Below are 12,016 nucleotides of genomic sequence, written 5' to 3'. Positions count from 1 at the left end.
TAATAAAAAAAACCACGACTGCCCATTAAAAACAGCGGTCAGATCTCCCCAAATCATTCACCTCATGTGGCTGGATCATACCCATGATGGTGGGCGGCAATCGGTTAACGACTTGAGGGAAACTATATACTTATGACTCAGGGACATGAGATTATACCAGAATGCACGGATCGAAAATTTGCACAGTAACAGAGCTAGATCTCCATTAAAAAACACAAACAATAATGATTCCGAAAAGGTTTTCAGTTTTGTCTGAAAACAAGTAAAATAAATCACAGAAACGTAAGTAGGGCATCTGACAAACTGGGATAAAGAAACTTGCAGGTAAGTTGCTGCTTCACGTGGGAAGAGATTTGGGAACTTTAGATCATTCAAACTGGAAATACAAGGAACTGCAGGTGGTGGAATCTTGAGCAAAACACAAAACTGCTGCGAGAACTCAGAGGGCCAGGCAGCATCTGGTGAGGGATATGGACAGGCGACGTTTCACGTCGGGACCTTTCTTCACTCTGAAGTCAGAAAGGTCATCCAAGCTTTCACCACTCTCCATCCTTCAATCTTTCGTGTTCTTCATTCCATCACAGACATTATCATTGTTCTCTTCACCCCACCCCATCTTTACAACGAAATTCGTTGATTTTTAACAGTTCTTAGTTCTGATGAAAGGGCATTGAATCTGAAAGGTTCATTCTGTTTCTCTCACCACAGGTGATGATTATTGCAAAGATTCCCTGTTTAAAATTTCAATTTGAAATTAGAAGTGTTAATAACAAACAAAACCACAATTTTATTATAACAAATGTCGGATTTTTCCCCTATATCATTAACAGAAAATTAATTTAGGCTCAATATTAAACGTTAGATTCTGCCCATTTTTGGATACTTATCCAATATATGTTCAGCTGTTCATGAGAAAAAAATATTTTGATAGGTATCAATGATCCTTAGATTTGTCTTTTATAAACACATGTAACCCATTGCATTTTCCGTATTTGTAGAGATAAACTATTTTACGGTTACTATTTTACAGCCACTCATTTATACTTTCAGTGGTTTAACTGTCTTTTTCTTTTAATACGCCACTCAAATGCTATCCTCTGGATGGAAAAAAATCATTCTTGTCACCCCACTAATTCCTTTAATATTTATATTAATCTTAAACCCCTAATTTATGCCATGTATTAGAGGAAATGGGTCCTTATTCCTCGCCACCCTTCATAATTTCATGCACTGCAGTTAAGTCCCCTCTGTGACCTTGTCTGATCCAAGATGTCCCCGTCACAGCACCTCACATATATTTTATTTAGCTCTTTTGAAAATTCTAATTTCTGAATCAAGTAATGCCTTAGGGGAAAACTATATTTTTATAGTCCTCAATTCATTATAAAGTCAGGTGAAGTTTAGGGGGGGGGGGGGGGGGGTGCTGACATGGATAGAAAATTGGTTGGCAGAAAGGAAACAACGAGTAGGGACTAACGGATCCCTTTCAGAATGACAGGCAGTGACTAGTGGGATACCGCAAGCCTTGGTGCTGGGACCGCAGCTATTTACAAAATTATTAATGATTTAGATGAAGGGGTTAAAAGTAACATTAGCAAATTTTCAGATGACACAAAGCTGGGTGGCAGTGTGAACTGTGAGGAGGATGCTATGAGGATGCAGGGTGACTTGGTCAGGTTGGGTAAGTGGGCAGATGCATGGCAGATGCAGTTTAATGTGGATAAATGTGAGGTTATCCACTTTAGTGGCAAAAACAGGAAGGCAGATGGTGTCAAGTTGGGAAAAGGGGAAAAAACAGCAACCCTATCCTTATGCACAGCACTGCTCTATGGGAACTAGAAACATTCACATACCTAGGCAGTGTCGTGGACATCACCGAAGGGGCAGAGGCAGACATAAGAAGAATCAATAAGGCTAGGGTGGTGTTTAACATGCTCAGGAAGATCTGGAGCTCAAAATACATCTCAATCAACACCAAAATACACATCTTTAACTCAAATGTGAAACAGGTGATGCTGTATGGATCAGAGACATGGAAAACACCAAAACACACCTCAAACAGGCTGCAAACATTCATTAACACCTGCCTTAGGAGAATACTTAACATCTGTGGAAAAGAACAAGCCAGGAGCCCATTGACTTACAAATTAGAAGGAGATAATGGAGTTGGATTGGACACGCCCTCAGGAAACCTGTCACAAACATCACCCGGCAAGCCCTGAAATGGAACCTCCAAGGAAAAAGGAAAAGGTCACCCCAGGAACGGCTGGAGAAAAGGTGTCCTACAGAAATGCCTGAGAGTGGGCTCAACTGCGGAGATCTCGAAAGAACTGCCAACAACTGAGTGAGGTGGAGGACATTTGTCAATGGCCTATGCTCCCTAGAGGAGCAAAGGGCTTAAGAAGAAGTGTGAACTATGAGGAGGATGCTATGAGGATGCAGGGTGACTTGGACATGTTGGGTGAGTGGGCAGATGCATGGCAGATGCAGTTTAATGTGGATAAATGTGAGGTTATCCACTTTAGTGGCAAAAACAGGAAGGCAGATTATTATCTAAGTGGTGTCAAGTTGGGAAAAGGGGAAGTACAACGGGATCTGGGGGTCCTTGTTCATCAGACACTGAAAGTAAGCATGCAGGTACAGCAGGCAGTGAAGAAAGCGAATGGCATGTTGGCCTTCATAACAAGAGGAATTGAGTATAGGAGCAAAGAGGTCCTTCTGCAGTTGTACAGAGCCCTTGTGAGACCACACCTGGAGTATCGTATGCAGCTTTGGTCTCGAAATTTGAGGAAGGACATTCTTGCTATTAAGGAAGTGCAGCATAGGTTCACAAGGCCAATTCCTGGGATGGTGGGACTGTCATCTGTTGATAGAATGGCGGGGCTGGGCTTGTATACTCTGGAATTTAGGAGGATGAGAGGAGATCTTATTGAAACATAAAAGATTATTAAGGGATTGGACACGCTAGAGGCAGGAAACATGTTCCCAATGTTGGGGGAGTCCAGAACCTGGGCCACAGTTTAAGAATAAGGGGTAAGCCATTTAAAACTGAGATGAGGAAATACTTTTTCACACAGAGAGTTGTGAGTCTGTGGAATTCTCTGCCTCAGAGGGCGATGGAGGCCGGTTCTCTGGATGCTTTCAAGAGAGTTAGAGAGCTCTTAAAGATAGCGGAGTCAAGGGATATGGGGAGATGGCAGGAACGGGGTACTGATTGTGGATGGTCAGCCATGATCACATTGAATGGTGGTGCTGGCTCGAAGGGCCAAATGGTGTACTCCTGCACCTATTGTCTATTTTAAATATTTTTTTCTATGTTGGGAAACAAACAAAAGCATTGAAAATTGAAAAACAACTTTGGAATTCTAGCAGGAGTACGTCATTGAATTGGTGCCCTGAGTTTCTGAATAAAGACTAATTTGATTGCCAGACATTGCACATAAAAATGCACAATTAGTTGATGGAATCCTCGTGAAGAAATAATGACTCTCAGATGACCAATTTTCAATAATGCTGTTGACTACCATACCACATTAATTCTTTAATACTGGAGGACAACTTAATGCTTTGTAAACTAGAGCTGAAAAAATGAAGCCTAGGGCAGTGGCACAGCTTGGAGGGCTGCTGCCTCACATCTCCAATGACTGGGTTCAACCCCGAACTTGGTGCTGTCTATGAGGAGTTTGCATGTTCCCCATGTGTGAGAAAGGGTTGCTTTCTTTGAATCGGAGAAGGATAAGCGAAATCTTAACTGGGGTGTCTGAAAGTATGAGTGGTATAGATAAAATAAATAACGAACCACCCATTTCCTCTGGTGCAGAGGTCATAAATCAGGGTGCTCCAGTTTCCTTCCACATTCCAAAGACACACTTTGTCCATTGACCTGTCGCTCGTGTGTAAATGAGTGTAACAATCTGGAGGCTGATTAATGGTCAGCACTGACTTAGTGGGCGAGATAACCTGTTTCCATACTGCATGACACTATGATATATATTGTTTATATTTTCACATTTTTACCTTAGTTTAGTCCACATTAAGATTTTGCAGCTCCCTGCACCATGATGGGACAGAAAAGGGCAGTCAGATACTCTGCTGTCTGCAGTTGAGAGAGAAAATGAGAGAGCGACTTTCTCTCCCCTTGTGCTCTCTCTATCTCTCGTGAGAGATAGAGAGCACAAAGGGAGAGAAGGAGCAGAAGCAGAGAAAGTGGGGAAGTAGAGAAAGAGAAACGGTGATGTAAAGGGGAGAAAGAGAATTGAAGAGGAAAAGAGCAAGTAAGAGAGTGGGAAAGAAAAGAGGGATGGAAAAAGAAAGTTAGAGAGAGTTTGAGTGTGAGACTACGAGGAAGTGAGAAAGTGCAAAAATGAGAGAAAACGCAAACCTCTTGTTTCCCTGAAAATAATACTGTCCTTTTTTCCCCTGACACTCATGTGACAGACCTGGGTCTAGGAGTATTACTGCAATCTGCAGCATTCTATCAGTTTACTGTACATGCTACTCTCTGGCTGGGAAGAATTAAATCCGTTTTCCTTCTCTCGTGTGTATCAATCGTCTTCCTTATGCAGTAACTGAGATGTTACAAATATCTCCAGGACCGGAGAAAACAAATATGGCAGATGTACATGTCAGATTTCCATGAGAATATACTCACTAAAAGCCCCGCACTATAATTTGTATATGTTCACAACCATGCCACCAAATTCTGCTCAAACTCCATTTCCAAGTTTGCAGAGGACACCATCAAAACGGACCGAACCTTGAACAATGACGAGACAGAGTACAAGATGGAATTAGCGAGCTTAGTAACATGGTGTCAAGACAATGACCTCTCTCTCCCTCAATGTCAGCAAGACAAAGGAGCTAGTTAATGACTTCAGAAACAGGGTGGTGTACATGCCCGAGTCAGCATCAATGGTGGCAAAGTGGATATGGTTGAGAGCTTCAAGTTCTTAGGCATAAACATCGCCAACAATGAAGCAACCACATTGAAGATATGGCCAAGAAGCACATCAATGCCTCTACTTCCTCAGAAGAATAGGAAAGTTAAGTGTGTCACCAAGAACTTCAATCAACTTCTACAGATGCACTATGGAAAACATTGAATTGAAATGCACCACAACTTGATTTGGCAACAGATCTGCCTAGGACTGCAGCCTAATGCAGCCACACATTAAGTTGGCCGGCAGGATGAGGGTGATATGGGTATGCTTTTGGCCCTGTGTCCAGGGTCTTATGCATTGTGACTCCTCAGACCCAATCCATCTTGGATCTCTAGATGAATTGAACGACGGCCCGTATGACTGCCATGGCAGATGTGTGATGGATGGGCCACATCTGTGCCATGTACAGCAGCACTGATGGCACCTTGCACCTGATGACCACGTTACTACGGGTGTTTGAGAAGCGGCACGCCCGCAGTCCCAATTTTGGTTTATCTTTGATTTGAGTATAGGAGTAGGGAGGTTCTACTGCAGTTGTACAGGGTCTTGGTGAGACCACACCTGGAGTATTGCGTACAGTTTTGGTCTCCTAATCTGAGGAAAGACATTCTTGCCATAGAGGGAGTACAGAGAAGGTTCACCAGACTGATTCCTGGGATGTCAGGTCTTTCATATGAAGAAAGACTGGATAGACTCGGCTTGTACTCGCTAGAATTTAGAAGATTGAGGGGGGATCTTATAGAAACGTACAAAATTCTTAAGGGGTTGGACAGGCTAGATGCAGGAAGACTGTTCCCGATGTTGGGGAAGTCCAGAACAAGGGGTCACAGTTTAAGGATAAGGGGGAAATCTTTTAGGACTGAGATGAGAAAAACATTTTTTACACAGAGAGTGGTGAATCTCTGGAATTCTCTGCCACAGAACGTAGTTGAGGCCAGTTCATTGGCTATATTTAAGAGGGAGTTAGATGTGGCCCTTGTGGCTAAAGGGATCGGGGGGTATGGAGAGAAGGCAGGGATGGGAAACTGAGTTGGATGATCAGCCATGATCAAATTGAATGGCGGTGCAGGCTCGAAGGGCTGAATGGCCTACTCCTGGCACCTATTTTCTATGTTTCATTCGTGTCTGCTACAACCAATTTTTGTTAGACGCCACAGCCTCTCCAAACCAGATCCACAGCACTTTCAGGTAGTAAGAACGGATAGCAATGGTTCAAGTCATAGCGTTCAAGTGAGTTTATTGTCATGTGTCCCTGATAGGACAATGAAATTCTTGCTTTGCTTCAGCACACAGAACATAGTAGGCATTTACTACAAAACAGATCAGTGTGTCCATATACCATTATATAAATATATACACACATGAATAAATAAACTGATAAAGTGCAAATAACAGATAATGGGTTATTAATGATCAGAGGTTTGTCCGAGCCAGGTTTAATAGCCTGATGGCTGTGGGGAAGTAGCTATTCCTGAACCTGGTCGTTGCAGTCTTCAGGCTCCTGTACCTTCTACCTGAAGGTAGCGGGAGATGAGTGTGGCCAGGATGGTGTGGGTCTCTGATGATACTGCCAGCCTTTTTGAGGAAGCGACTGCGATAAATCCCCTCGATGGAAGGGAGGTCAGAGCCGATGATGAACTGGGCAGTGTTTACTACTTTTTGTAGTCTTTTCCTCTCCAGGGCGCTCAAGTTGCTGAACCAAGCCACGATGTAACCGGTCAGCATGCTCTCTACTGTGCACCTGTAGAAGTTAGAGAGAGTCCTCCTTGACAAACCAACTCTCTGTAATCTTCTCAGGAAGTAGAGGCGCTGATGTGCTTTCTTGATAATTGCGTTAGTGTTCTCGGACTAGGAAAGATCTTCAGAGATGTGCACGCCCAGGAATTTGAAGCTCTTGACCCTTTCAACCATCAACCCGTTGATATAAACGGGACTGTGGGTCCCCATCCTACTCCTTCCAAAGTCCACAATCAGTTCCTTGGTTTTGCTGGTGTTGAAGGCCAGATTATTGTGCTGGCACCATATGGACAGTTGCTCGATCTCTCTTCTATACTCTTACTCATCCCCATCAGTGATACATCCCACAACAGTGGTGTCGTCAGCGAACTTGATGATGGAGTTTGCACTGTGACCGGCTACGCAGTCATGAGTAAAGAGTGAGTGCAGCAGGGGGCTGAGCACACAGCCTTGAGGTGCTCCCGTGCTGATTGTTATCGAGGCTGACACATTTCCACCAATGCGAACAGACTGTGGTCTGTGAATGAGGACGTTGAGGATCCAATTGCAGAGGGATGCGCAGAGACCCAATTCTGCGAGTTTGGTAACCCGCTTGGAGGGGCAACCTATATGTGGCAACTCTTTGCATACTTGTGTCCAGTCCTCGGGATTATTCATCAGGTAACTTAAACATTGCACCATCACCATGCAAGTCAATAAAGACTTAAAATCATGTTTAAATTAAGTCTGGAACATTCACAATAACAGGTGTGAACACACACTAAGATTAGTTATTGTTAATTGTCTACAAGAATATTGGACTAAATATGTTATGATTTAGAACATATATCAAGTCTTGTCGTTATCTTTGACTTTGAATTGTCAAATAATTTGGAAAATTGATCCTGTGGGTTGTAAACAAAATAAATGTACTACTAGTCAGATGTCACCATTTGTGCCTTCTGACAAAGAATAGAAACATGTTGGCAGAGAGGAATGTCAAAGATAATTTTCCAATGCCTCATATTTTATACCTTGACTCAAGATTTGACATGCTTTTAATCATAGAATTATCAGTCTAACATTCTTGTAGCAAATTGTACAAAAGCAAAGTATTGTAACATTGAGGAGAAATTCCATGGATTTTGGCAGCAATGACTATGTGCAGGGTAAGAAAGGAGCAACTCAAAAATATTAGATGCGAGATTATATAATAGGAGCATTTTTTATTGGCAACTGTGACTTCATAATAAACTATACCCAAGTGACTATTAACTGCAGAATCTTGCAAACTTTACAATGTAATTCACTCTACCACTCTTTATTCATAAGTTTTGCATAAAGAGGGATTGAGAGGTGCTGTAATAACAACCTCTCACTCAAAGGCAACAAAAGGAATTGATTGCTGTGTTCAGAAAGTGGAAGGCAGGTGACCACATGCCAGTTTTATATTCAGGGTGAAATGTGGAGAAAGTTAGCACTCAATGGCGTTAACATGTCTGATGACCTCGGATAATCTATGTCAGGGGTACAGCACACAGATGTAATCACAAAGGTAGCATACTAACACTTCTACTTTCTTAGAAGTTTAAAGAGATTTGGTATGTCACCGAATACTCTAACAAACTTCTGGAGAGACATTGTAGAATGGATCCTGGTGGTAGACCTGGCAGGACAGGCAGCATCTCTGGAGAGAAGGAATGGGTGACGTTTCGGGTCGAGACACTTCTTCAGACTGATAGGTTAATTTGTGGCCTATTATGATCATTTCAATGTACAGCAATGGAAGAGGCAGCAGAGTGGTGGACTCACCCAATCAAAACATCTACATGGGGCGCTGCCACAAGAATGTAATATTCATCGTCATTCCTACCATGCCTTCTTCTTGCAACTACTGTTGGACAGGAGGTAACGAAGCCTGAAATCCTACACCACAGGATCAGGAACAACTACTTTCTTACTATAGGATTTTGAACTGACCTGTGCAACCCTACCTTGGCAACAGTATGCTACCTACTACATCTTGCACTACCATGGACTTGTTTTCTAAGTTTGTATTGTGTGCTAATGTTATTTTTTTGGCAGTCTTTGTGTAATTTATGTATAATTTATGTTTGTGTGCTTTGTCTATTTGCTTGTGATGCTCATCTCAAGCGAGAATTTCATTGTATCTGTACTTCACTGTACCTGTGTATAAGAGAATAGACTTGAAAGCTCACTATATTTAATTCTTCTTATCAGAAAGTTCAGGTAGAGCAAGAACATGATTTTATAAGATGCTCGGCTTCTTTCTAGTGCAAGGCATCAATCTGCATTCTTATCACTGCATGGCAGGTCAGATGCGTCAGAACCATTGTGAACTCAAACCCCTAATGTCCAAATCATAAATGGCGATATGCAAAACACAGATCAAAGTATTCTGCGTATAAGCTACATAGAGGATGGCTTATAAATGACAGGAACTATTTACTAATGACATGGCTCATGATTACACTGCACAACCCACTTATCCTCATGGAAATGTAGCATTTGCTGCTACCCTTCCAGACTGCAAATGCAGAATGGGTGGAAGAAATGGAGAAAGTAGAGGCAATCAAGACAGCCTGTACTTGGCTGTGCAGTCTGTGAATTCAATTGTCCTTTAGCATGCATATGACCTCACTGATAAATAATGTCAACTCAAAATGAACACCCCAAACCTTACATCAACAAATCACCTGCATGCATTTGGTGTTTCTTATTTCTCCTGTCATCTTTGCAGGTCATTTGATTGTAGTTAGTTAATGCATCCAAGTTCCACCTCTTAGCATATCTCTGCATTAAACAAAAGAAATGTGGCTGAGAGGGCTAAACTGGGTGCTATTGAGATTAATCTTGTGCTTATTTACCACCAGTTATCAGTTTTCTGATAGAAAGATATATACAGGAGTGGTGGTCGGGAAAATAAGGAGGTGCTGTTTGATAATTCAAGGGAGCTGTTGAACAATGGGCAAGGGGGAACTGAGGTGTGTTACGTGTGCGCATGCAGCCACCTTTTATTGTTTCAGCCACACTGGTGGCCAGATACTGGAATGGTTTCTGTAAAGATAGGAAGACCTCTTTTTTTCCTGTGCTAGGATAAAACCAAGCCCGATCCCTGGTTAATTGCTCTCCCTAGTAGTGAGACACTTTATCCTGCATGAGGACACGCTGTGTGCAGTGCATAATGAGTAATATTCTCAGATAGTGTTCCTGCTATGCTTGAATAGCGAGCAGCATGTATAAGATCTGGTTTTAAGATTTACAGACATGTCACATGATATAAATTGAAAATGAAAACAAACCATAACCATGCTTCAACTTATCAATATCTTGTGTGTCATGTTGTCACTTGCAGACGGAGCACCAAGGCAAATTCCTTATCTGTGAATACTTGGCCAATAAACTTATTCATTCATTCATTCTGTTATTCAGCTGTTCAGGACGAACCTCAAGAAGAAACCTTGCATCCTTCTCCAAGTCTTCTTTGCAAATGCATTGTTTAAAATAGGTGGGATACTCTTCTTCTCATCACAGCGGTCCCGAGGGCAACATGTATTGGGAGTGAGATTCCAACTGACTAGGACACTGTGTGGAAACGGGGTCAAGGCCACTCATTGCGACACCAAGTACATGTAAAACCTCTGCATGTGATGACAGCTAGTCTCTGCACACTTTGGTTCCAAACACAGCCTAATGCAGCCACACATTAAGCTGGCCGGCAGGATGAGGGTGATATGGGTATGCTTTTGGCCCTGTGTCCAGGTTCTTATGCATTGCGACTCCTCAGACCCAATCCATCTTGGATCTCTAGATGAATTGGACGACGGCCCGTATGACTGACATGGCAGATGTGTGATGAATGGGCCACATCTGTGCCATGTACAGCAGCACTGACGGCACCTTGCACCTGATGACCCGTTACTATGGGTATTTGAGAAGCGGCACGCCCGCAGTCCCAATTTTGGTTTATCTTTCGTGTCTGCTACAACCAATTTTTGTTAGACGCCACAGCCTCTCCAAACCAGATCCACAGCACTTTCAGGTAGTAAGACCAGATAGCAATGGGAATGTTGGATTGGTCAGAATAGAGCCAAGAGCATGGCCTCGCTCTCCCTGCAGTTTAATCTGGCTGCCAAAGTCAACTCAAACTGGTTGCAAATACTAATCAATCTTCAGACCTACTGTGGCTCTGACAAAAAGTCAGTGACATGGCAAATGTACAGGGAGGCTTTGATATGGGTGCCCCAATGCCTGGCACCCCTCGTATGCCCGCATTCATCCTGGATGGATTCAACATGGGGGGAGGGGGCGCCGGAAACAAAGGGGAACCCGGCCTGGGGAGGGATGCTGTGAACAAATCTTACTAGGAGCTCCCCTTCTATTCAAATGACACTTGGTGTCTTCAGATTTTTATAGCAAGTGCAAGATGCTAGTTAGCACATTTTGCTCAACTCCCAATCCACCCCTTGCTAAATTTAAACTAGCAATGGAGTGCTGCCTCCAAATTGCTACTAACATATTAGAATATCCACTGTTGGATTCTTATCCAAGTTGACAGTTTTGCTTTCATTATCCTCGAAATTCCAGGTTGGTAAAACTGGTATTCCTGCTCAAAAGTGATAGACAAAGACAAACTGCAGCAAATAGAACCCTTCAGATGCTCAAGGTATTATTTAGAACTGCGTATGTTAATCACGGACATTCAGCAAGCACTTGGCAAAGGCCAGTTATGTTCTTCAGCTGTTCTAGAGGTTATTATTTCGGAAGTAATGATTATTTGGATGAATCAAGTTAAGCCACTGATTGTAGTATAGATGAATTTTTGGCAGGTACTCAATAAAATGTCTAGCTAGATACTAGGTATCAAAATGCATGCATATACAGTGCCTTCCATAATGTTTGGGACAAACACCCATCATTTATTTAGTTGCCTCTGTACTCCACTAATGGAGATTTGTAATAGAAAAAAAATCACATGTGGTTAAAGTGCACATTGCCAGATTTTATTAAAGGCCATTTTTATACATTTTGGACCTGTTTCTGCGCAGTATCTCTAAAGTGTACAATGATGTACGCCAGGGATATTGTGACTTGAAAGATTAGAAAAACTCAAAAATATTGGAAACATTTAAGTTCTTTTTTAGAACAAGTAACCCAAAAGTGTATTTATCAAAACTCCTTCTCATAGCTCCCACATCCACTTCTGTTTAAATAAATAGGAAACAACCTCCTGTGCCTCCTTGGACACACTTAATGATTGCACCATGATGAAATATTGTACATAAAAACCATATACAACATGTCTACAGTTGTGCAATATTATGTAATGCACAAGCATC

Source organism: Amblyraja radiata, chromosome 2, assembly GCF_010909765.2.
Source record: "Amblyraja radiata isolate CabotCenter1 chromosome 2, sAmbRad1.1.pri, whole genome shotgun sequence".
Taxonomy (NCBI): Eukaryota; Metazoa; Chordata; class Chondrichthyes; order Rajiformes; family Rajidae; genus Amblyraja; species Amblyraja radiata.
The sequence above is the reverse complement of the archived record's forward strand: the minus strand, read 5'-3'. Positions refer to the sequence as shown.